The sequence below is a fragment of the Cervus elaphus genome, chromosome X, assembly GCF_910594005.1.
Source record: "Cervus elaphus chromosome X, mCerEla1.1, whole genome shotgun sequence".
In the NCBI taxonomy this organism is placed as follows: domain Eukaryota; kingdom Metazoa; phylum Chordata; class Mammalia; order Artiodactyla; family Cervidae; genus Cervus; species Cervus elaphus.
The window spans coordinates 39,285,019-39,309,092 of record NC_057848.1 but is presented as its reverse complement, the minus strand read 5'-3'; the positions used below and the strand labels follow the sequence as shown (position 1 = coordinate 39,309,092).

General features: G+C 51.1%; 1 long non-coding RNA gene across 15 annotated transcripts in view; it reads left to right on the top strand.

The window, feature by feature from the left end:
- The window catches only part of LOC122689228, a 69,525-nt gene extending 45,978 nt beyond the window's left edge, over window positions 1-23,547 (top strand). For 8 of the 15 annotated variants that reach the window (XR_006339765.1, XR_006339767.1, XR_006339768.1 and 5 more), the window contains 12 exons: window positions 344-459; window positions 2,412-2,527; window positions 4,287-4,402; window positions 6,355-6,470; window positions 8,230-8,345; window positions 10,298-10,413; window positions 12,173-12,288; window positions 14,241-14,356; window positions 16,116-16,231; window positions 18,184-18,299; window positions 20,059-20,174; window positions 22,127-23,547. This is a non-coding gene — a long non-coding RNA (uncharacterized LOC122689228). The remainder of the gene's footprint in view (window positions 1-343; window positions 460-2,411; window positions 2,528-4,286; window positions 4,403-6,354; window positions 6,471-8,229; window positions 8,346-10,297; window positions 10,414-12,172; window positions 12,289-14,240; window positions 14,357-16,115; window positions 16,232-18,183; window positions 18,300-20,058; window positions 20,175-22,126) is intronic. The other 7 variants (XR_006339766.1, XR_006339764.1, XR_006339756.1 and 4 more) reach the window with 7 other exon arrangements.
- The last annotated feature ends 527 nt before the right edge of the window (window positions 23,548-24,074 follow it).

Sequence of the window (24,074 nt, the reverse complement as noted above, 5' to 3'; positions counted from 1 at the left end):
CCTCGGGGCTACTAGTTTAGGTAAGCAGGAACGGTCACTAGTATGTGGAACTGCAACCTCAGTCCCAGGAAGTGACTCTACGGGCGGCTAAATGGTCACAGTCGGGTACGTCACAGTGGCTTTGCAGTATAAAGTCCAGACCATCTGGACATTCAGGCTGACTTCTCCTAAGGGTAGGTAGTGTGTTTCGATAGGGTTTTGTTTGGTTTCTGTTAATGGAACTAGGAGGTGACTGGTGCGTTTTTTGTTTTGCTTCTTATGTTTTTCAAGCTGAGTTGTTACTGAAGGATGTTGATCTGCATATGTGGCAAAGGTGCAAAATGGTGTTTTCTTTCCATTCCAGGTGGCGGCTTGCTAAAGTAAGAGAAGAGTGTGATCAACGGCTCCTTCGTTGCCTTGGTGTGGAGCCAGCGTTGAGGCGTAGACCGAGACCAGACACTGATTTCACACGTCTCGTAGGTGCGGAATACAGCCCTCAGTCGTCCTTTGGTTCTGTTACCCGCTTCTGTACAGTAGACACCTCTCTCAGGGCAGGTCTCTCACCGAATATCTCGGGTTACTGTCTGGTTAGTAGCGTGTTGAGGTATACTCAGTGGCTACAGTTGTGTGACCGTAATGATCAGAAAAGTTTTCCCTGCTTGTTTCAACTGTCACACATTTGCAAGTTCGAAGGCGCCTGAATTTAATTTAAACTCAAGCCCGGCAAGGGCCGTTTTTTTCCTGGAGCCGATTTCACACATCTGATGGGTGTGGACGAGAACTCCCTGGTATACTTTGTGTTTTACTCCTTTGCCTTTGAGAAAGATGATTTTCCGAAGCATCTTAATCCAGTTTGCCCTGGTTTCATGGAGGTGCTTCGTTAATGCTAAGACTGAGCAAAGGCAGGGTTAGTTCAGCAACCTGAGTCCTTGTAAACCTATCAAAAGTAGCCTTCCTGCAGGATCGCCAGGTGGCCGGGGGCAGGCGCTTCAGAGCCTTGTTCTTGAACATGGCCGCTGCCGACGCCATGCCCCCGAGCGCTTGACAGCCAGGGGCTCCTTGGTGGGTAAGCCAGGCCCCAGGACACCACTCCCTGTTGGTCCCACACCTGTTCTGGTGAAGTGGCTGGCCACCAGGTTCGCCCAGGATCTTCTGAGTGCTCCAGACCCCAGTCACGGGCCTTCCCCCAGCAGGATCCACAGGAAGGGCCTGCATGCCATGCTCAAAAGGTTTCCGCTTGATGGCACTGTTGCTCCAGAAATGCCAACCACCCTCTGGAGCTGGGCCTCTCCCTCCGCCCTTTGCGTGTTAAAAAAGGCCCACGGTAGCCAAAAAAACCTTCCAAACCCTCCCAGCTCCGTTGTCTCCACTGGAGTGTTGGGGGAAGAGTGTCTCCTCTCCGGGGGGCTCTCCTGGGCAGTAAGTCCATAGAGAGAAGGACATCGAGAGGAGCCGTCCAGCTCTGGTCCATATCGACAGCAGTCTGAGACTCTTGAGACAGCAGTCCGAGACTCTGAGCCCTGTGTCCTGGCCACTGCTTCCTGGGGAGACAGGGATGTGATGGATTCTGTCACTTTGTTGTTACTGATCAGGGTTAGGACCAGAATTAACTTGATGATTCACGTATTAGGGTTGGGTTGAAAACCCTTGGCAGTTGGAAAAAATCCAGGTTCTACCCATGCATCATAGTGTGCGCTCCTGGAATTATGGATGCTTTTGGAGCAGGTGTAGAGATTGGTCCCCACAGAGCATTCTTAGTTATGGGGCTCCGTCCACCTTGATCACTGGTTTCCAGCTACGTGACTGAGCGTGCTGTAGACACCCTAGACTTATGTCACGTGGCCCTTGTGCCAGGATACCCATCCATCCCTCACGGGAATCAATAAGTGGTAAGCGTGAGAACGGTTGTGTATCCGTGGATGCAGGGCTACCAGGTTATTCATTTCGCAAACCTCAGGGCTACTAGTTTAGGTAAGCAGGTAAGGTCATCAGTATGTGGAACTGCAACCTCAGTGCCAGGAAGTGACTCTACGGGCGACTAAATGGTCACAGTGAGTTACATCACAGTGGGTTTCCAGAATAAAGTCCAGACCATCTGGAAATTTAGGCTGACTGCTGCTGGAGAAGGAAATGGCAACCCACTCCAGTATTTTTGCCTGGAATATCCTATGGACGGAGGAGCCTACTAGGCTCCAGTCCGTGGGTTTGCAAATAGTTGGATTTGACTGAGGGACTTCACTTTCACTTTTACTCCTCAGGGTAGGTAGTGTGGTTCGATCGGGTTTCTTTGTTTGGTTTCTGTTAATGGAACTAGGAGGTGACTGGTGCGTTTTTTGTTTTGCTTCTTATATTTTTCAAGCTAAATTCTTAGTGAAGGATGTTGATCTGCATATGTGGCAAAGGTGCAAAATGGTGTTTTCTTTCCTTTCCAGGTGGCGGCTCGCTAAAGTAAGAAAAGAGCGTGATCGCCGGCTCCTTCGTTGCCTTGGTGTGGAGCCAGCGTTGAGGCATAGACCGAGACCAGACACTGATTTCACACTTCTCGTAGGTGCGGAATACAGCCCTCAGCCGTGCTTTGGTTCTGTTACCCGCTTAGTACAGTAGGCCACCCCTCTCAGGGCAGGTCTCTCACCGAATTTCTCGGGTTACTGTCTGGTTAGTAGCGTGTTCAGCTATCCTTAGTGGCTACAGTTTTCCCTGCTTGATTCAACTATCAACCATTCTCAAGTTCAAGGGCGCCTGAATTCCATTTTAACTTGAGCCTGGCAAGGGCCATTATGTTCCTGGAGCCGATTTCACCTGTCTGATGGGTGTGGAAGAGAACTCACCGGTGTACTGTTTGGTTTACTCCTTTGCCTTTGAGAAAGATGATTTTCTGAAGGATGTGAGTCCAGTTTACTCTGGTTCCAAGGAGGTGTGTCCTTAATCCTAAGACTGGGCAAAGGCAGGCTTAGTTCAGCAACCTGAGTCCTTGTAAACCTAGCAGAAGTAGCCTTCCTGCAGGATGGGCCAGGGGGCCGGGGGCAGGCGCTTCAGAGCCTTGTTCCTCAACGTGGCTGCTGCCTACGCCACGCCCCTGAGCGCTTGACAGCCAGGGGCTGCTTGGTGGGTATGCCAGGCCCCAGAACACCACTACCTGTTCCTCCCACACGCACGTGGTGAGGCGACAGGCCTCCAGGTTCGCCCAGGATCTTCTGAGTGCTCCAGACCCTCACTTCCTAGAGTCACAGGCCTTCCCCCAGCAGGATCCACAGGAAGGGCCTGCACGCCATGCTCAAGAGGTTTCCGCTTGATGGCACTGCTGCCCCAGAAATGCCAACCACCCTCTGGAGCTGGGCCTCTCCCTCCGCCCTTTGCGTGTTAAAAAAGGCCCACGGTAGGCAGAAAAACCTTCCAAACCCTCCCAGCTGGGTCGGCTCCACTGGAATGTCGGCGGAAGAGGTGTCTCCTCTCGGGGGCTCTCCTGGGCCAGGAGACCATAGAGAAAAGGACATCCAGAGGAGCCGGCCAGCGCTGGTCCGCATCAACAACAGTGTCTGAAACTCTGAGCCCTGTGTCCTGGGGAGACCGGGATGTGATGGATTCTGTCAGTTTGTTGTTACTGATGAGAGTTAGGACCAGAATTACCTCGATGATTCACGTATTAGGGTTTGGTAGAAACCCCTTGCCACGTGGAACAAATCCAGGTTTTACCCGTGCATCATAGTGTGCTCTCCTGCAATAATGGATCCTTTTGGAACAGGTGTAGAGATTGGTCCCCACAGAGCATTCTTACTTATGGGGCTCCGTCCACTTTGGTAAGTTGTTTCCAGCTAGGTGACTGAGCGTGCTGAACAAACCCTAGACTTATGTCACGTGGCCCTTGTGCCAGGACACCCATCCCCCACGGGCATCAGTAAGTGGTAAGCTGGAGAACGTTTGAGTATCTGTGGATGCAAGGCGAACAGGTTATTCATTTCGCAAACCTCGGGGCTACTAGTTTAGGTAAGCAGGAACGGTCACTAGTATGTGGAACTGCAACCTCAGTCCCAGGAAGTGACTCTACGGGCGGCTAAATGGTCACAGTCGGGTACGTCACAGTGGCTTTGCAGTATAAAGTCCAGACCATCTGGACATTCAGGCTGACTTCTCCTAAGGGTAGGTAGTGTGTTTCGATAGGGTTTTGTTTGGTTTCTGTTAATGGAACTAGGAGGTGACTGGTGCGTTTTTTGTTTTGCTTCTTATGTTTTTCAAGCTGAGTTCTTACTGAAGGATGTTGATCTGCATATGTGGCAAAGGTGCAAAATGGTGTTTTCTTTCCATTCCAGGTGGCGGCTTGCTAAAGTAAGAGAAGAGTGTGATCAACGGCTCCTTCGTTGCCTTGGTGTGGAGCCAGCGTTGAGGCGTAGACCGAGACCAGACACTGATTTCACACGTCTCGTAGGTGCGGAATACAGCCCTCAGTCGTCCTTTGGTTCTGTTACCCGCTTCTGTACAGTAGACACCTCTCTCAGGGCAGGTCTCTCACCGAATATCTCGGGTTACTGTCTGGTTAGTAGCGTGTTGAGGTATACTCAGTGGCTACAGTTGTGTGACCGTAATGATCAGAAAAGTTTTCCCTGCTTGTTTCAACTGTCACACATTTGCAAGTTCGAAGGCGCCTGAATTTAATTTAAACTCAAGCCCGGCAAGGGCCGTTTTTTTCCTGGAGCCGATTTCACACATCTGATGGGTGTGGACGAGAACTCCCTGGTATACTTTGTGTTTTACTCCTTTGCCTTTGAGAAAGATGATTTTCCGAAGCATCTTAATCCAGTTTGCCCTGGTTTCATGGAGGTGCTTCGTTAATGCTAAGACTGAGCAAAGGCAGGGTTAGTTCAGCAACCTGAGTCCTTGTAAACCTATCAAAAGTAGCCTTCCTGCAGGATCGCCAGGTGGCCGGGGGCAGGCGCTTCAGAGCCTTGTTCTTGAACATGGCTGCTGCCGACGCCATGCCCCCGAGCGCTTGACAGCCAGGGGCTCCTTGGTGGGTAAGCCAGGCCCCAGGACACCACTCCCTGTTGGTCCCACACCTGTTCTGGTGAAGTGGCTGGCCACCAGGTTCGCCCAGGATCTTCTGAGTGCTCCAGACCCCAGTCACGGGCCTTCCCCCAGCAGGATCCACAGGAAGGGCCTGCATGCCATGCTCAAAAGGTTTCCGCTTGATGGCACTGTTGCTCCAGAAATGCCAACCACCCTCTGGAGCTGGGCCTCTCCCTCCGCCCTTTGCGTGTTAAAAAAGGCCCACGGTAGCCAAAAAAACCTTCCAAACCCTCCCAGCTCCGTTGTCTCCACTGGAGTGTTGGGGGAAGAGTGTCTCCTCTCCGGGGGGCTCTCCTGGGCAGTAAGTCCATAGAGAGAAGGACATCGAGAGGAGCCGTCCAGCTCTGGTCCATATCGACAGCAGTCTGAGACTCTTGAGACAGCAGTCCGAGACTCTGAGCCCTGTGTCCTGGCCACTGCTTCCTGGGGAGACAGGGATGTGATGGATTCTGTCACTTTGTTGTTACTGATCAGGGTTAGGACCAGAATTAACTTGATGATTCACGTATTAGGGTTGGGTTGAAAACCCTTGGCAGTTGGAAAAAATCCAGGTTCTAGCCATGCATCATAGTGTGCGCTCCTGGAATTATGGATGCTTTTGGAACAGGTGTAGAGATTGGTCCCCACAGAGCATTCTTAGTTATGGGGCTCCGTCCACCTTGATCACTGGTTTCCAGCTACGTGACTGAGCGTGCTGTAGAAACCCTAGACTTATGTCACGTGGCCCTTGTGCCAGGATACCCATCCATCCCTCACGGGAATCAATAAGTGGTAAGCGTGAGAACGGTTGTGTATCCGTGGATGCAGGGCTACCAGGTTATTCATTTCGCAAACCTCAGGGCTACTAGTTTAGGTAAGCAGGTAAGGTCATCAGTATGTGGAACTGCAACCTCAGTCCCAGGAAGTGACTCTACGGGCGACTAAATGGTCACAGTGAGTTACATCACAGTGGGTTTCCAGAATAAAGTCCAGACCATCTGGACATTTAGGCTGACTGCTGCTGGAGAAGGAAATGGCAACCCACTCCAGTATTTTTGCCTGGAATATCCTATGGACGGAGGAGCCTGCTAGGCTCCAGTCTGTGGGTTTGCAAATAGTTGGACTTGACTGAGGGCCTTCACTTTCACTTTTACTCCTCAGGGTAGGTAGTGTGGTTCGATCCGGTTTCTTTGTTTGGTTTCTGTTAATGGAACTAGGAGGTGACTGGTGCGTTTTTTGTTTTGCTTCTTATATTTTTCAAGCTAAATTCTTAGTGAAGGATGTTGATCTGCATATGTGGCAAAGGTGCAAAATGGTGTTTTCTTTCCTTTCCAGGTGGCGGCTCGCTAAAGTAAGAAAAGAGCGTGATCGCCGGCTCCTTCATTGCCTTGGTGTGGAGCCAGCGTTGAGGCATAGACCGAGACCAGACACTGATTTCACACTTCTCGTAGGTGCGGAATACAGCCCTCAGCCGTGCTTTGGTTCTGTTACCCGCTTAGTACAGTAGGCCACCCCTCTCAGGGCAGGTCTCTCACCGAATTTCTCGGGTTACTGTCTGGTTAGTAGCGTGTTCAGCTATCCTTAGTGGCTACAGTTTTCCCTGCTTGATTCAACTATCAACCATTCTCAAGTTCAAGGGCGCCTGAATTCCGTTTTAACTTGAGCCTGGCAAGGGCCATTATGTTCCTGGAGCCGATTTCACCTGTCTGATGGGTGTGGAAGAGAACTCACCGGTGTACTGTTTGGTTTACTCCTTTGCCTTTGAGAAAGATGATTTTCTGAAGGATATGAGTCCAGTTTACTCTGGTTCCAAGGAGGTGTGTCCTTAATCCTAAGACTGGGCAAAGGCAGGCTTAGTTCAGCAACCTGAGTCCTTGTAAACCTAGCAGAAGTAGCCTTCCTGCAGGATGGGCCAGGGGGCCGGGGGCAGGCGCTTCAGAGCCTTGTTCCTCAACGTGGCTGCTGCCTTCGCCACGCCCCCGAGCGCTTGACAGCCAGGGGCTGCTTGGTGGGTATGCCAGGCCCCAGAACACCACTACCTGTTCCTCCCACACGCACGTGGTGAGGCGACAGGCCTCCAGGTTCGCCCAGGATCTTCTGAGTGCTCCAGACCCTCACTTCCTAGAGTCACAGGCCTTCCCCCAGCAGGATCCACAGGAAGGGCCTGCACGCCATGCTCAAGAGGTTTCCGCTTGATGGCACTGCTGCCCCAGAAATGCCAACCACCCTCTGGAGCTGGGCCTCTCCCTCCGCCCTTTGCGTGTTAAAAAAGGCCCACGGTAGGCAGAAAAACCTTCCAAACCCTCCCAGCTGGGTCGGCTCCACTGGAATGTCGGCGGAAGAGGTGTCTCCTCTCGGGGGCTCTCCTGGGCCAGGAGACCATAGAGAAAAGGACATCCAGAGGAGCCGGCCAGCACTGGTCCGCATCAACAACAGTGTCTGAAACTCTGAGCCCTGTGTCCTGGGGAGACCGGGATGTGATGGATTCTGTCAGTTTGTTGTTACTGATGAGAGTTAGGACCAGAATTACCTCGATGATTCACGTATTAGGGTTTGGTAGAAACCCCTTGCCACGTGGAACAAATCCAGGTTTTACCCGTGCATCATAGTGTGCTCTCCTGCAATAATGGATCCTTTTGGAACAGGTGTAGAGATTGGTCCCCACAGAGCATTCTTAATTATGGGGCTCCGTCCACTTTGGTAAGTTGTTTCCAGCTAGGTGACTGAGCGTGCTGAACAAACCCTAGACTTATGTCACGTGGCCCTTGTGCCAGGACACCCATCCCCCACGGGCATCAGTAAGTGGTAAGCTGGAGAACGTTTGAGTATCTGTGGATGCAAGGCGAACAGGTTATTCATTTCGCAAACCTCGGGGCTACTAGTTTAGGTAAGCAGGAACGGTCACTAGTATGTGGAACTGCAACCTCAGTCCCAGGAAGTGACTCTACGGGCGGCTAAATGGTCACAGTCGGGTACGTCACAGTGGCTTTGCAGTATAAAGTCCAGACCATCTGGACATTCAGGCTGACTTCTCCTAAGGGTAGGTAGTGTGGTTCGATAGGGTTTTGTTTGGTTTCTGTTAATGGAACTAGGAGGTGACTGGTGCGTTTTTTGTTTTGCTTCTTATGTTTTTCAAGCTGAGTTCTTACTGAAGGATGTTGATCTGCATATGTGGCAAAGGTGCAAAATGGTGTTTTCTTTCCATTCCAGGTGGCGGCTTGCTAAAGTAAGAGAAGAGTGTGATCAACGGCTCCTTCGTTGCCTTGGTGTGGAGCCAGCGTTGAGGCATAGACCGAGACCAGACACTGATTTCACACGTCTCATAGGTGCGGAATACAGCCCTCAGTCGTCCTTTGGTTCTGTTACCCGCTTCTGTACAGTAGACACCTCTCTCAGGGCAGGTCTCTCACCGAATATCTCGGGTTACTGTCTGGTTAGTAGCGTGTTGAGGTATACTCAGTGGCTACAGTTGTGTGACCGTAATGATCAGAAAAGTTTTCCCTGCTTGTTTCAACTGTCACACATTTGCAAGTTCGAAGGCGCCTGAATTTAATTTAAACTCAAGCCCGGCAAGGGCCGTTTTTTTCCTGGAGCCGATTTCACACATCTGATGGGTGTGGACGAGAACTCCCTGGTATACTTTGTGTTTTACTCCTTTGCCTTTGAGAAAGATGATTTTCCGAAGCATCTTAATCCAGTTTGCCCTGGTTTCATGGAGGTGCTTCGTTAATGCTAAGACTGAGCAAAGGCAGGGTTAGTTCAGCAACCTGAGTCCTTGTAAACCTATCAAAAGTAGCCTTCCTGCAGGATCGCCAGGTGGCCGGAGGCAGGCGCTTCAGAGCCTTGTTCTTGAACATGGCCGCTGCCGACGCCATGCCCCCGAGCGCTTGACAGCCAGGGGCTCCTTGGTGGGTAAGCCAGGCCCCAGGACACCACTCCCTGTTGGTCCCACACCTGTTCTGCTGAAGTGGCTGGCCACCAGGTTCGCCCAGGATCTTCTGAGTGCTCCAGACCCCAGTCACGGGCCTTCCCCCAGCAGGATCCACAGGAAGGGCCTGCATGCCATGCTCAAAAGGTTTCCGCTTGATGGCACTGTTGCTCCAGAAATGCCAACCACCCTCTGGAGCTGGGCCTCTCCCTCCGCCCTTTGCGTGTTAAAAAAGGCCCACGGTAGCCAAAAAAACCTTCCAAACCCTCCCAGCTCCGTTGTCTCCACTGGAGTGTTGGGGGAAGAGTGTCTCCTCTCCGGGGGGCTCTCCTGGGCAGTAAGTCCATAGAGAGAAGGACATCGAGAGGAGCCGTCCAGCTCTGGTCCATATCGACAGCAGTCTGAGACTCTTGAGACAGCAGTCCGAGACTCTGAGCCCTGTGTCCTGGCCACTGCTTCCTGGGGAGACAGGGATGTGATGGATTCTGTCACTTTGTTGTTACTGATCAGGGTTAGGACCAGAATTAACTTGATGATTCACGTATTAGGGTTGGGTTGAAAACCCTTGGCAGTTGGAAAAAATCCAGGTTCTAGCCATGCATCATAGTGTGCGCTCCTGGAATTATGGATGCTTTTGGAACAGGTGTAGAGATTGGTCCCCACAGAGCATTCTTAGTTATGGGGCTCCGTCCACCTTGATCACTGGTTTCCAGCTACGTGACTGAGCGTGCTGTAGAAACCCTAGACTTATGTCACGTGGCCCTTGTGCCAGGATACCCATCCATCCCTCACGGGAATCAATAAGTGGTAAGCGTGAGAACGGTTGTGTATCCGTGGATGCAGGGCTACCAGGTTATTCATTTCGCAAACCTCAGGGCTACTAGTTTAGGTAAGCAGGTAAGGTCATCAGTATGTGGAACTGCAACCTCAGTCCCAGGAAGTGACTCTACGGGCGACTAAATGGTCACAGTGAGTTACATCACAGTGGGTTTCCAGAATAAAGTCCAGACCATCTGGACATTTAGGCTGACTGCTGCTGGAGAAGGAAATGGCAACCCACTCCAGTATTTTTGCCTGGAATATCCTATGGACGGAGGAGCCTGCTAGGCTCCAGTCCGTGGGTTTGCAAATAGTTGGACTTGACTGAGGGCCTTCACTTTCACTTTTACTCCTCAGGGTAGGTAGTGTGGTTCGATCCGGTTTCTTTGTTTGGTTTCTGTTAATGGAACTAGGAGGTGACTGGTGCGTTTTTTGTTTTGCTTCTTATATTTTTCAAGCTAAATTCTTAGTGAAGGATGTTGATCTGCATATGTGGCAAAGGTGCAAAATGGTGTTTTCTTTCCTTTCCAGGTGGCGGCTCGCTAAAGTAAGAAAAGAGCGTGATCGCCGGCTCCTTCGTTGCCTTGGTGTGGAGCCAGCGTTGAGGCATAGACCGAGACCAGACACTGATTTCACACTTCTCGTAGGTGCGGAATACAGCCCTCAGCCGTGCTTTGGTTGTGTTACCCGCTTAGTACAGTAGGCCACCCCTCTCAGGGCAGGTCTCTCACCGAATTTCTCGGGTTACTGTCTGGTTAGTAGCGTGTTCAGCTATCCTTAGTGGCTACAGTTTTCCCTGCTTGATTCAACTATCAACCATTCTCAAGTTCAAGGGCGCCTGAATTCCATTTTAACTTGAGCCTGGCAAGGGCCATTATGTTCCTGGAGCCGATTTCACCTGTCTGATGGGTGTGGAAGAGAACTCACCGGTGTACTGTTTGGTTTACTCCTTTGCCTTTGAGAAAGATGATTTTCTGAAGGATGTGAGTCCAGTTTACTCTGGGTCCAAGGAGGTGTGTCCTTAATCCTAAGACTGGGCAAAGGCAGGCTTAGTTCAGCAACCTGAGTCCTTGTAAACCTAGCAGAAGTAGCCTTCCTGCAGGATGGGCCAGGGGGCCGGGGGCAGGCGCTTCAGAGCCTTGTTCCTCAACGTGGCTGCTGCCTACGCCACGCCCCCGAGCGCTTGACAGCCAGGGGCTGCTTGGTGGGTATGCCAGGCCCCAGAACACCACTACCTGTTCCTCCCACACGCACGTGGTGAGGCGACAGGCCTCCACGTTCGCCCAGGATCTTCTGAGTGCTCCAGACCCTCACTTCCTAGAGTCACAGGCCTTCCCCCAGCAGGATCCACAGGAAGGGCCTGCACGCCATGCTCAAGAGGTTTCCGCTTGATGGCACTGCTGCCCCAGAAATGCCAACCACCCTCTGGAGCTGGGCCTCTCCCTCCGCCCTTTGCGTGTTAAAAAAGGCCCACGGTAGGCAGAAAAACCTTCCAAACCCTCCCAGCTGGGTCGGCTCCACTGGAATGTCGGCGGAAGAGGTGTCTCCTCTCGGGGGCTCTCCTGGGCCAGGAGACCATAGAGAAAAGGACATCCAGAGGAGCCGGCCAGCGCTGGTCCGCATCAACAACAGTGTCTGAAACTCTGAGCCCTGTGTCCTGGGGAGACCGGGATGTGATGGATTCTGTCAGTTTGTTGTTACTGATGAGAGTTAGGACCAGAATTACCTCGATGATTCACGTATTAGGGTTTGGTAGAAACCCCTTGCCACGTGGAACAAATCCAGGTTTTACCCGTGCATCATAGTGTGCTCTCCTGCAATAATGGATCCTTTTGGAACAGGTGTAGAGATTGGTCCCCACAGAGCATTCTTACTTATGGGGCTCCGTCCACTTTGGTAAGTTGTTTCCAGCTAGGTGACTGAGCGTGCTGAACAAACCCTAGACTTATGTCACGTGGCCCTTGTGCCAGGACACCCATCCCCCACGGGCATCAGTAAGTGGTAAGCTGGAGAACGTTTGAGTATCTGTGGATGCAAGGCGAACAGGTTATTCATTTCGCAAACCTCGGGGCTACTAGTTTAGGTAAGCAGGAACGGTCACTAGTATGTGGAACTGCAACCTCAGTCCCAGGAAGTGACTCTACGGGCGGCTAAATGGTCACAGTCGGGTACGTCACAGTGGCTTTGCAGTATAAAGTCCAGACCATCTGGACATTCAGGCTGACTTCTCCTAAGGGTAGGTAGTGTGGTTCGATAGGGTTTTGTTTGGTTTCTGTTAATGGAACTAGGAGGTGACTGGTGCGTTTTTTGTTTTGCTTCTTATGTTTTTCAAGCTGAGTTCTTACTGAAGGATGTTGATCTGCATATGTGGCAAAGGTGCAAAATGGTGTTTTCTTTCCATTCCAGGTGGCGGCTTGCTAAAGTAAGAGAAGAGTGTGATCAACGGCTCCTTCGTTGCCTTGGTGTGGAGCCAGCGTTGAGGCATAGACCGAGACCAGACACTGATTTCACACGTCTCGTAGGTGCGGAATACAGCCCTCAGTCGTCCTTTGGTTCTGTTACCCGCTTCTGTACAGTAGACACCTCTCTCAGGGCAGGTCTCTCACCGAATATCTCGGGTTACTGTCTGGTTAGTAGCGTGTTGAGGTATACTCAGTGGCTACAGTTGTGTGACCGTAATGATCAGAAAAGTTTTCCCTGCTTGTTTCAACTGTCACACATTTGCAAGTTCGAAGGCGCCTGAATTTAATTTAAACTCAAGCCCGGCAAGGGCCGTTTTTTTCCTGGAGCCGATTTCACACATCTGATGGGTGTGGACGAGAACTCCCTGGTATACTTTGTGTTTTACTCCTTTGCCTTTGAGAAAGATGATTTTCCGAAGCATCTTAATCCAGTTTGCCCTGGTTTCATGGAGGTGCTTCGTTAATGCTAAGACTGAGCAAAGGCAGGGTTAGTTCAGCAACCTGAGTCCTTGTAAACCTATCAAAAGTAGCCTTCCTGCAGGATCGCCAGGTGGCCGGAGGCAGGCGCTTCAGAGCCTTGTTCTTGAACATGGCCGCTGCCGACGCCATGCCCCCGAGCGCTTGACAGCCAGGGGCTCCTTGGTGGGTAAGCCAGGCCCCAGGACACCACTCCCTGTTGGTCCCACACCTGTTCTGCTGAAGTGGCTGGCCACCAGGTTCGCCCAGGATCTTCTGAGTGCTCCAGACCCCAGTCACGGGCCTTCCCCCAGCAGGATCCACAGGAAGGGCCTGCATGCCATGCTCAAAAGGTTTCCGCTTGATGGCACTGTTGCTCCAGAAATGCCAACCACCCTCTGGAGCTGGGCCTCTCCCTCCGCCCTTTGCGTGTTAAAAAAGGCCCACGGTAGCCAAAAAAACCTTCCAAACCCTCCCAGCTCCGTTGTCTCCACTGGAGTGTTGGGGGAAGAGTGTCTCCTCTCCGGGGGGCTCTCCTGGGCAGTAAGTCCATAGAGAGAAGGACATCGAGAGGAGCCGTCCAGCTCTGGTCCATATCGACAGCAGTCTGAGACTCTTGAGACAGCAGTCCGAGACTCTGAGCCCTGTGTCCTGGCCACTGCTTCCTGGGGAGACAGGGATGTGATGGATTCTGTCACTTTGTTGTTACTGATCAGGGTTAGGACCAGAATTAACTTGATGATTCACGTATTAGGGTTGGGTTGAAAACCCTTGGCAGTTGGAAAAAATCCAGGTTCTAGCCATGCATCATAGTGTGCGCTCCTGGAATTATGGATGCTTTTGGAACAGGTGTAGAGATTGGTCCCCACAGAGCATTCTTAGTTATGGGGCTCCGTCCACCTTGATCACTGGTTTCCAGCTACGTGACTGAGCGTGCTGTAGAAACCCTAGACTTATGTCACGTGGCCCTTGTGCCAGGATACCCATCCATCCCTCACGGGAATCAATAAGTGGTAAGCGTGAGAACGGTTGTGTATCCGTGGATGCAGGGCTACCAGGTTATTCATTTCGCAAACCTCAGGGCTACTAGTTTAGGTAAGCAGGTAAGGTCATCAGTATGTGGAACTGCAACCTCAGTCCCAGGAAGTGACTCTACGGGCGACTAAATGGTCACAGTGAGTTACATCACAGTGGGTTTCCAGAATAAAGTCCAGACCATCTGGACATTTAGGCTGACTGCTGCTGGAGAAGGAAATGGCAACCCACTCCAGTATTTTTGCCTGGAATATCCTATGGACGGAGGAGCCTGCTAGGCTCCAGTCCGTGGGTTTGCAAATAGTTGGACTTGACTGAGGGCCTTCACTTTCACTTTTACTCCTCAGGGTAGGTAGTGTGGTTCGATCCGGTTTCTTTGTTTGGTTTCTGTTAATGGAACTAGGAGGTGACTGGTGCGTTTTTTGTTTTGCTTCTTATATTTTTCAAGCTAAATTCTTAGTGAAGGATGTTGATCTGCATATGTGGCAAAGGTGCAAAATGGTGTTTTCTTTCCTTTCCAGGTGGCGGCTCGCTAAAGTAAGAAAAGAGCGTGATCGCCGGCTCCTTCGTTGCCTTGGTGTGGAGCCAGCGTTGAGGCATAGACCGAGACCAGACACTGATTTCACACTTCTCGTAGGTGCGGAATACAGCCCTCAGCCGTGCTTTGGTTCTGTTACCCGCTTAGTACAGTAGGCCACCCCTCTCAGGGCAGGTCTCTCACCGAATTTCTCGGGTTACTGTCTGGTTAGTAGCGTGTTCAGCTATCCTTAGTGGCTACAGTTTTCCCTGCTTGATTCAACTATCAACCATTCTCAAGTTCAAGGGCGCCTGAATTCCATTTTAACTTGAGCCTGGCAAGGGCCATTATGTTCCTGGAGCCGATTTCACCTGTCTGATGGGTGTGGAAGAGAACTCACCGGTGTACTGTTTGGTTTACTCCTTTGCCTTTGAGAAAGATGATTTTCTGAAGGATGTGAGTCCAGTTTACTCTGGTTCCAAGGAGGTGTGTCCTTAATCCTAAGACTGGGCAAAGGCAGGCTTAGTTCAGCAACCTGAGTCCTTGTAAACCTAGCAGAAGTAGCCTTCCTGCAGGATGGGCCAGGGGGCCGGGGGCAGGCGCTTCAGAGCCTTGTTCCTCAACGTGGCTGCTGCCTACGCCACGCCCCCGAGCGCTTGACAGCCAGGGGCTGCTTGGTGGGTATGCCAGGCCCCAGAACACCACTACCTGTTCCTCCCACACGCACGTGGTGAGGCGACAGGCCTCCAGGTTCGCCCAGGATCTTCTGAGTGCTCCAGACCCTCACTTCCTAGAGTCACAGGCCTTCCCCCAGCAGGATCCACAGGAAGGGCCTGCACGCCATGCTCAAGAGGTTTCCGCTTGATGGCACTGCTGCCCCAGAAATGCCAACCACCCTCTGGAGCTGGGCCTCTCCCTCCGCCCTTTGCGTGTTAAAAAAGGCCCACGGTAGGCAGAAAAACCTTCCAAACCCTCCCAGCTGGGTCGGCTCCACTGGAATGTCGGCGGAAGAGGTGTCTCCTCTCGGGGGCTCTCCTGGGCCAGGAGACCATAGAGAAAAGGACATCCAGAGGAGCCGGCCAGCGCTGGTCCGCATCAACAACAGTGTCTGAAACTCTGAGCCCTGTGTCCTGGGGAGACCGGGATGTGATGGATTCTGTCAGTTTGTTGTTACTGATGAGAGTTAGGACCAGAATTACCTCGATGATTCACGTATTAGGGTTTGGTAGAAACCCCTTGCCACGTGGAACAAATCCAGGTTTTACCCGTGCATCATAGTGTGCTCTCCTGCAATAATGGATCCTTTTGGAACAGGTGTAGAGATTGGTCCCCACAGAGCATTCTTACTTATGGGGCTCCGTCCACTTTGGTAAGTTGTTTCCAGCTAGGTGACTGAGCGTGCTGAACAAACCCTAGACTTATGTCACGTGGCCCTTGTGCCAGGACACCCATCCCCCACGGGCATCAGTAAGTGGTAAGCTGGAGAACGTTTGAGTATCTGTGGATGCAAGGCGAACAGGTTATTCATTTCGCAAACCTCGGGGCTACTAGTTTAGGTAAGCAGGAACGGTCACTAGTATGTGGAACTGCAACCTCAGTCCCAGGAAGTGACTCTACGGGCGGCTAAATGGTCACAGTCGGGTACGTCACAGTGGCTTTGCAGTATAAAGTCCAGACCATCTGGACATTCAGGCTGACTTCTCCTAAGGGTAGGTAGTGTGGTTCGATAGGGTTTTGTTTGGTTTCTGTTAATGGAACTAGGAGGTGACTGGTGCGTTTTTTGTTTTGCTTCTTATGTTTTTCAAGCTGAGTTGTTACTGAAGGATGTTGATCTGCATATGTGGCAAAGGTGCAAAATGGTGTTTTCTTTCCATTCCAGGTGGCGGCTTGCTAAAGTAAGAGAAGAGTGTGATCAACGGCTCCTTCGTTGCCTTGGTGTGGAGCCAGCGTTGAGGCGTAGACCGAGACCAGACACTGATTTCACACGTCTCGTAGGTGCGGAATACAGCCCTCAGTCGTCCTTTGGTTCTGTTACCCGCTTCTGTACAGTAGACACCTCTCTCAGGGCAGGTCTCTCACCGAATATCTCGGGTTACTGTCTGGTTAGTAGCGTGTTGAGGTATACTCAGTGGCTACAGTTGTGTGACCGTAATGATCAGAAAAGTTTTCCCTGCTTGTTTCAACTGTCACACATTTGCAAGTTCGAAGGCGCCTGAATTTAATTTAAACTCAAGCCCGGCAAGGGCCGTTTTTTTCCTGGAGCCGATTTCACACATCTGATGGGTGTGGACGAGAACTCCCTGGTATACTTTGTGTTTTACTCCTTTGCCTTTGAGAAAGATGATTTTCCGAAGCATCTTAATCCAGTTTGCCCTGGTTTCATGGAGGTGCTTCGTTAATGCTAAGACTGAGCAAAGGCAGGGTTAGTTCAGCAACCTGAGTCCTTGTAAACCTATCAAAAGTAGCCTTCCTGCAGGATCGCCAGGTGGCCGGAGGCAGGCGCTTCAGAGCCTTGTTCTTGAACATGGCCGCTGCCGACGCCATGCCCCCGAGCGCTTGACAGCCAGGGGCTCCTTGGTGGGTAAGCCAGGCCCCAGGACACCACTCCCTGTTGGTCCCACACCTGTTCTGCTGAAGTGGCTGGCCACCAGGTTCGCCCAGGATCTTCTGAGTGCTCCAGACCCCAGTCACGGGCCTTCCCCCAGCAGGATCCACAGGAAGGGCCTGCATGCCATGCTCAAAAGGTTTCCGCTTGATGGCACTGTTGCTCCAGAAATGCCAACCACCCTCTGGAGCTGGGCCTCTCCCTCCGCCCTTTGCGTGTTAAAAAAGGCCCACGGTAGCCAAAAAAACCTTCCAAACCCTCCCAGCTCCGTTGTCTCCACTGGAGTGTTGGGGGAAGAGTGTCTCCTCTCCGGGGGGCTCTCCTGGGCAGTAAGTCCATAGAGAGAAGGACATCGAGAGGAGCCGTCCAGCTCTGGTCCATATCGACAGCAGTCTGAGACTCTTGAGACAGCAGTCCGAGACTCTGAGCCCTGTGTCCTGGCCACTGCTTCCTGGGGAGACAGGGATGTGATGGATTCTGTCACTTTGTTGTTACTGATCAGGGTTAGGACCAGAATTAACTTGATGATTCACGTATTAGGGTTGGGTTGAAAACCCTTGGCAGTTGGAAAAAATCCAGGTTCTAGCCATGCATCATAGTGTGCGCTCCTGGAATTATGGATGCTTTTGGAACAGGTGTAGAGATTGGTCCCCACAGAGCATTCTTAGTTATGGGGCTCCGTCCACCTTGATCACTGGTTTCCAGCTACGTGACTGAGCGTGCTGTAGAAACCCTAGACTTATGTCACGTGGCCCTTGTGCCAGGATACCCATCCATCCCTCACGGGAATCAATAAGTGGTAAGCGTGAGAACGGTTGTGTATCCGTGGATGCAGGGCTACCAGGTTATTCATTTCGCAAACCTCAGGGCTACTAGTTTAGGTAAGCAGGTAAGGTCATCAGTATGTGGAACTGCAACCTCAGTCCCAGGAAGTGACTCTACGGGCGACTAAATGGTCACAGTGAGTTACATCACAGTGGGTTTCCAGAATAAAGTCCAGACCATCTGGACATTTAGGCTGACTGCTGCTGGAGAAGGAAATGGCAACCCACTCCAGTATTTTTGCCTGGAATATCCTATGGACGGAGGAGCCTGCTAGGCTCCAGTCCGTGGGTTTGCAAATAGTTGGACTTGACTGAGGGCCTTCACTTTCACTTTTACTCCTCAGGGTAGGTAGTGTGGTTCGATCCGGTTTCTTTGTTTGGTTTCTGTTAATGGAACTAGGAGGTGACTGGTGCGTTTTTTGTTTTGCTTCTTATATTTTTCAAGCTAAATTCTTAGTGAAGGATGTTGATCTGCATATGTGGCAAAGGTGCAAAATGGTGTTTTCTTTCCTTTCCAGGTGGCGGCTCGCTAAAGTAAGAAAAGAGCGTGATCGCCGGCTCCTTCGTTGCCTTGGTGTGGAGCCAGCGTTGAGGCATAGACCGAGACCAGACACTGATTTCACACTTCTCGTAGGTGCGGAATACAGCCCTCAGCCGTGCTTTGGTTCTGTTACCCGCTTAGTACAGTAGGCCACCCCTCTCAGGGCAGGTCTCTCACCGAATTTCTCGGGTTACTGTCTGGTTAGTAGCGTGTTCAGCTATCCTTAGTGGCTACAGTTTTCCCTGCTTGATTCAACTATCAACCATTCTCAAGTTCAAGGGCGCCTGAATTCCATTTTAACTTGAGCCTGGCAAGGGCCATTATGTTCCTGGAGCCGATTTCACCTGTCTGATGGGTGTGGAAGAGAACTCACCGGTGTACTGTTTGGTTTACTCCTTTGCCTTTGAGAAAGATGATTTTCTGAAGGATGTGAGTCCAGTTTACTCTGGTTCCAAGGAGGTGTGTCCTTAATCCTAAGACTGGGCAAAGGCAGGCTTAGTTCAGCAACCTGAGTCCTTGTAAACCTAGCAGAAGTAGCCTTCCTGCAGGATGGGCCAGGGGGCCGGGGGCAGGCGCTTCAGAGCCTTGTTCCTCAACGTGGCTGCTGCCTACGCCACGCCCCCGAGCGCTTGACAGCCAGGGGCTGCTTGGTGGGTATGCCAGGCCCCAGAACACCACTACCTGTTCCTCCCACACGCACGTGGTGAGGCGACAGGCCTCCACGTTCGCCCAGGATCTTCTGAGTGCTCCAGACCCTCACTTCCTAGAGTCACAGGCCTTCCCCCAGCAGGATCCACAGGAAGGGCCTGCACGCCATGCTCAAGAGGTTTCCGCTTGATGGCACTGCTGCCCCAGAAATGCCAACCACCCTCTGGAGCTGGGCCTCTCCCTCCGCCCTTTGCGTGTTAAAAAAGGCCCACGGTAGGCAGAAAAACCTTCCAAACCCTCCCAGCTGGGTCGGCTCCACTGGAATGTCGGCGGAAGAGGTGTCTCCTCTCGGGGGCTCTCCTGGGCCAGGAGACCATAGAGAAAAGGACATCCAGAGGAGCCGGCCAGCGCTGGTCCGCATCAACAACAGTGTCTGAAACTCTGAGCCCTGTGTCCTGGGGAGACCGGGATGTGATGGATTCTGTCAGTTTGTTGTTACTGATGAGAGTTAGGACCAGAATTACCTCGATGATTCACGTATTAGGGTTTGGTAGAAACCCCTTGCCACGTGGAACAAATCCAGGTTTTACCCGTGCATCATAGTGTGCTCTCCTGCAATAATGGATCCTTTTGGAACAGGTGTAGAGATTGGTCCCCACAGAGCATTCTTACTTATGGGGCTCCGTCCACTTTGGTAAGTTGTTTCCAGCTAGGTGACTGAGCGTGCTGAACAAACCCTAGACTTATGTCACGTGGCCCTTGTGCCAGGACACCCATCCCCCACGGGCATCAGTAAGTGGTAAGCTGGAGAACGTTTGAGTATCTGTGGATGCAAGGCGAACAGGTTATTCATTTCGCAAACCTCGGGGCTACTAGTTTAGGTAAGCAGGAACGGTCACTAGTATGTGGAACTGCAACCTCAGTCCCAGGAAGTGACTCTACGGGCGGCTAAATGGTCACAGTCGGGTACGTCACAGTGGCTTTGCAGTATAAAGTCCAGACCATCTGGACATTCAGGCTGACTTCTCCTAAGGGTAGGTAGTGTGGTTCGATAGGGTTTTGTTTGGTTTCTGTTAATGGAACTAGGAGGTGACTGGTGCGTTTTTTGTTTTGCTTCTTATGTTTTTCAAGCTGAGTTCTTACTGAAGGATGTTGATCTGCATATGTGGCAAAGGTGCAAAATGGTGTTTTCTTTCCATTCCAGGTGGCGGCTTGCTAAAGTAAGAGAAGAGTGTGATCAACGGCTCCTTCGTTGCCTTGGTGTGGAGCCAGCGTTGAGGCATAGACCGAGACCAGACACTGATTTCACACGTCTCGTAGGTGCGGAATACAGCCCTCAGTCGTCCTTTGGTTCTGTTACCCGCTTCTGTACAGTAGACACCTCTCTCAGGGCAGGTCTCTCACCGAATATCTCGGGCTACTGTCTGGTTAGTAGCGTGTTGAGGTATACTCAGTGGCTACAGTTGTGTGACCGTAATGATCAGAAAAGTTTTCCCTGCTTGTTTCAACTGTCACACATTTGCAAGTTCGAAGGCGCCTGAATTTAATTTAAACTCAAGCCCGGCAAGGGCCGTTTTTTTCCTGGAGCCGATTTCACACATCTGATGGGTGTGGACGAGAACTCCCTGGTATACTTTGTGTTTTACTCCTTTGCCTTTGAGAAAGATGATTTTCCGAAGCATCTTAATCCAGTTTGCCCTGGTTTCATGGAGGTGCTTCGTTAATGCTAAGACTGAGCAAAGGCAGGGTTAGTTCAGCAACCTGAGTCCTTGTAAACCTATCAAAAGTAGCCTTCCTGCAGGATCGCCAGGTGGCCGGAGGCAGGCGCTTCAGAGCCTTGTTCTTGAACATGGCCGCTGCCGACGCCATGCCCCCGAGCGCTTGACAGCCAGGGGCTCCTTGGTGGGTAAGCCAGGCCCCAGGACACCACTCCCTGTTGGTCCCACACCTGTTCTGCTGAAGTGGCTGGCCACCAGGTTCGCCCAGGATCTTCTGAGTGCTCCAGACCCCAGTCACGGGCCTTCCCCCAGCAGGATCCACAGGAAGGGCCTGCATGCCATGCTCAAAAGGTTTCCGCTTGATGGCACTGTTGCTCCAGAAATGCCAACCACCCTCTGGAGCTGGGCCTCTCCCTCCGCCCTTTGCGTGTTAAAAAAGGCCCACGGTAGCCAAAAAAACCTTCCAAACCCTCCCAGCTCCGTTGTCTCCACTGGAGTGTTGGGGGAAGAGTGTCTCCTCTCCGGGGGGCTCTCCTGGGCAGTAAGTCCATAGAGAGAAGGACATCGAGAGGAGCCGTCCAGCTCTGGTCCATATCGACAGCAGTCTGAGACTCTTGAGACAGCAGTCCGAGACTCTGAGCCCTGTGTCCTGGCCACTGCTTCCTGGGGAGACAGGGATGTGATGGATTCTGTCACTTTGTTGTTACTGATCAGGGTTAGGACCAGAATTAACTTGATGATTCACGTATTAGGGTTGGGTTGAAAACCCTTGGCAGTTGGAAAAAATCCAGGTTCTAGCCATGCATCATAGTGTGCGCTCCTGGAATTATGGATGCTTTTGGAGCAGGTGTAGAGATTGGTCCCCACAGAGCATTCTTAGTTATGGGGCTCTGTCCACCTTGATCACTGGTTTCCAGCTACGTGACTGAGCGTGCTGTAGACACCCTAGACTTATGTCACGTGGCCCTTGTGCCAGGATACCCATCCATCCCTCACGGGAATCAATAAGTGGTAAGCGTGAGAACGGTTGTGTATCCGTGGATGCAGGGCTAACAGGTTATTCATTTCGCAAACCTCAGGGCTACTAGTTTAGGTAAGCAGGTAAGGTCATCAGTATGTGGAACTGCAACCTCAGTGCCAGGAAGTGACTCTACGGGCGACTAAATGGTCACAGTGAGTTACATCACAGTGGGTTTCCAGAATAAAGTCCAGACCATCTGGAAATTTAGGCTGACTGCTGCTGGAGAAGGAAATGGCAACCCACTCCAGTATTTTTGCCTGGAATATCCTATGGACGGAGGACCCTACTAGGCTCCAGTCCGTGGGTTTGCAAATAGTTGGACTTGACTGAGGGCCTTCACTTTCACTTTTACTCCTCAGGGTAGGTAGTGTGGTTCGATCGGGTTTCTTTGTTTGGTTTCTGTTAATGGAACTAGGAGGTGACTGGTGCGTTTTTTGTTTTGCTTCTTATATTTTTCAAGCTAAATTCTTAGTGAAGGATGTTGATCTGCATATGTGGCAAAGGTGCAAAATGGTGTTTTCTTTCCTTTCCAGGTGGCGGCTCGCTAAAGTAAGAAAAGAGCGTGATCGCCGGCTCCTTCGTTGCCTTGGTGTGGAGCCAGCGTTGAGGCATAGACCGAGACCAGACACTGATTTCACACTTCTCGTAGGTGCGGAATACAGCCCTCAGCCGTGCTTTGGTTCTGTTACCCGCTTAGTACAGTAGGCCACCCCTCTCAGGGCAGGTCTCTCAGCGAATTTCTCGGGTTACTGTCTGGTTAGTAGCGTGTTCAGCTATCCTTAGTGGCTACAGTTTTCCCTGCTTGATTCAACTATCAACCATTCTCAAGTTCAAGGGCGCCTGAATTCCATTTTAACTTGAGCCTGGCAAGGGCCATTATGTTCCTGGAGCCGATTTCACCTGTCTGATGGGTGTGGAAGAGAACTCACCGGTGTACTGTTTGGTTTACTCCTTTGCCTTTGAGAAAGATGATTTTCCGAAGTATCTTAATCCAGTTTGCCCTATTTCCATGGGGGTGCTTCGTTAATGCTAAGACTGAGCAAAGGCAGCGTTAGTTCAGCAACCTGAGTCCTTGTAAACCTATCAAAAGTAGCCTTCCTGCAGGATCGCCAGGTGGCCGGGGGCAGGCGCTTCAGAGCCTTGTTCTTGAACATGGCCGCTGCCGACGCCATGCCCCCGAGCGCTTGACAACCAAGGGCTCCTTGCTTGGTATGCCAGGCCCCCGAATTCCACTGCCTGTTGTTCCCACACCTGTTCTGGTGAAGAGACAGGCCACGAGTTTCGCCCAGGGTCTTCCGAGATCTCCAGACCCTCACTTCCTCCAGTCACAGGCCTTCCCCCAGCAGGATATACAGGAAAGGCCTGCATGACATTCTCAAAAGGTTTCCGCTTGATTGCACTGTTTCTCTAGAAATGCCAACCACCCTCTGATCTGTGCCTCTCCGTCCATCCTTTGCATGTTAAAAAAGGCCCTTGGTAGCACAATATTCTTCCAAACCCTTCCAGCTGTGTTGGCTCCACTGGACTCTTGAAGAAAGAGGTGTCTCCTTTAGGTGTCTTTTCCTTGGCAATAAGGTCATATCTTTGAGGATATCCAAAGTATCCTTTCCACCTGTAGTCCAGGTTCACAGCAGTCTAGCAAATTCTGAGTCCACATGTCCTGGACGGTACGTTTTCTGGCGATCAGTATGTGATATAATCTCTCAGTTGGTTATTGGTCAAGTTTGAGGGCAGAATTCCCTTGATGATGTAATAATTATGCTTTCGTTGAAGGGCTTTGCCACTTGGAAGAAATCTAGGTTGTAACCTCGCATACAAAATGTGTGTTCGTTTTATATGGATCCTTTCGGAATAGGAGTAGAGATTCTGTAATCATCATCACTATAAATGTCTAGGTAGTTTTAGGAAAGCTTTAAATATACTATATATTCAATAAATCCCCATTTTTACCTCCTGCAGTTTCTGACAGTCTTTATTTCAAAGAGTTGTTCGTTATTTTTATGAAAGTACCCCTGTGGAGTTGTGGGTGGAGGACTTGGTGGTAGTCATAGCAAGGTGAAATATGCCCCTGACTTCATGGAAAAAGTGACATCAACCCCAATTTTAGTCAAGTTGTTAATCAAGATGAACTCATTCATTGCCAACAGGAGTACAAAATATTCTAACCACTCTATGTAATAAATGAAAAGTTAATGTGGTCCATTTTGAAGCATAGCTATCTTTGAGGAAGAAAGAAAATTTACTAGCACGCAAACAAAGGGAAAGTGGGATGCTCAGGGTTTCGCCCTGGCTTCTTTTGTTGGTGAATTCAAAACATAAGAACAGTAATAAATGAGAGCTAAAGTGGAAACAAGAGAAAGGGCCAGGCCATAAAGAAGGAAATATACTTGGGCATCCTCTGGAAAGATTATTTATCTACCCCATAGTACTCAGCCAATGAGGAACTGGGGAAGGGACTTATGTGCTAGAAAATAAATTGCT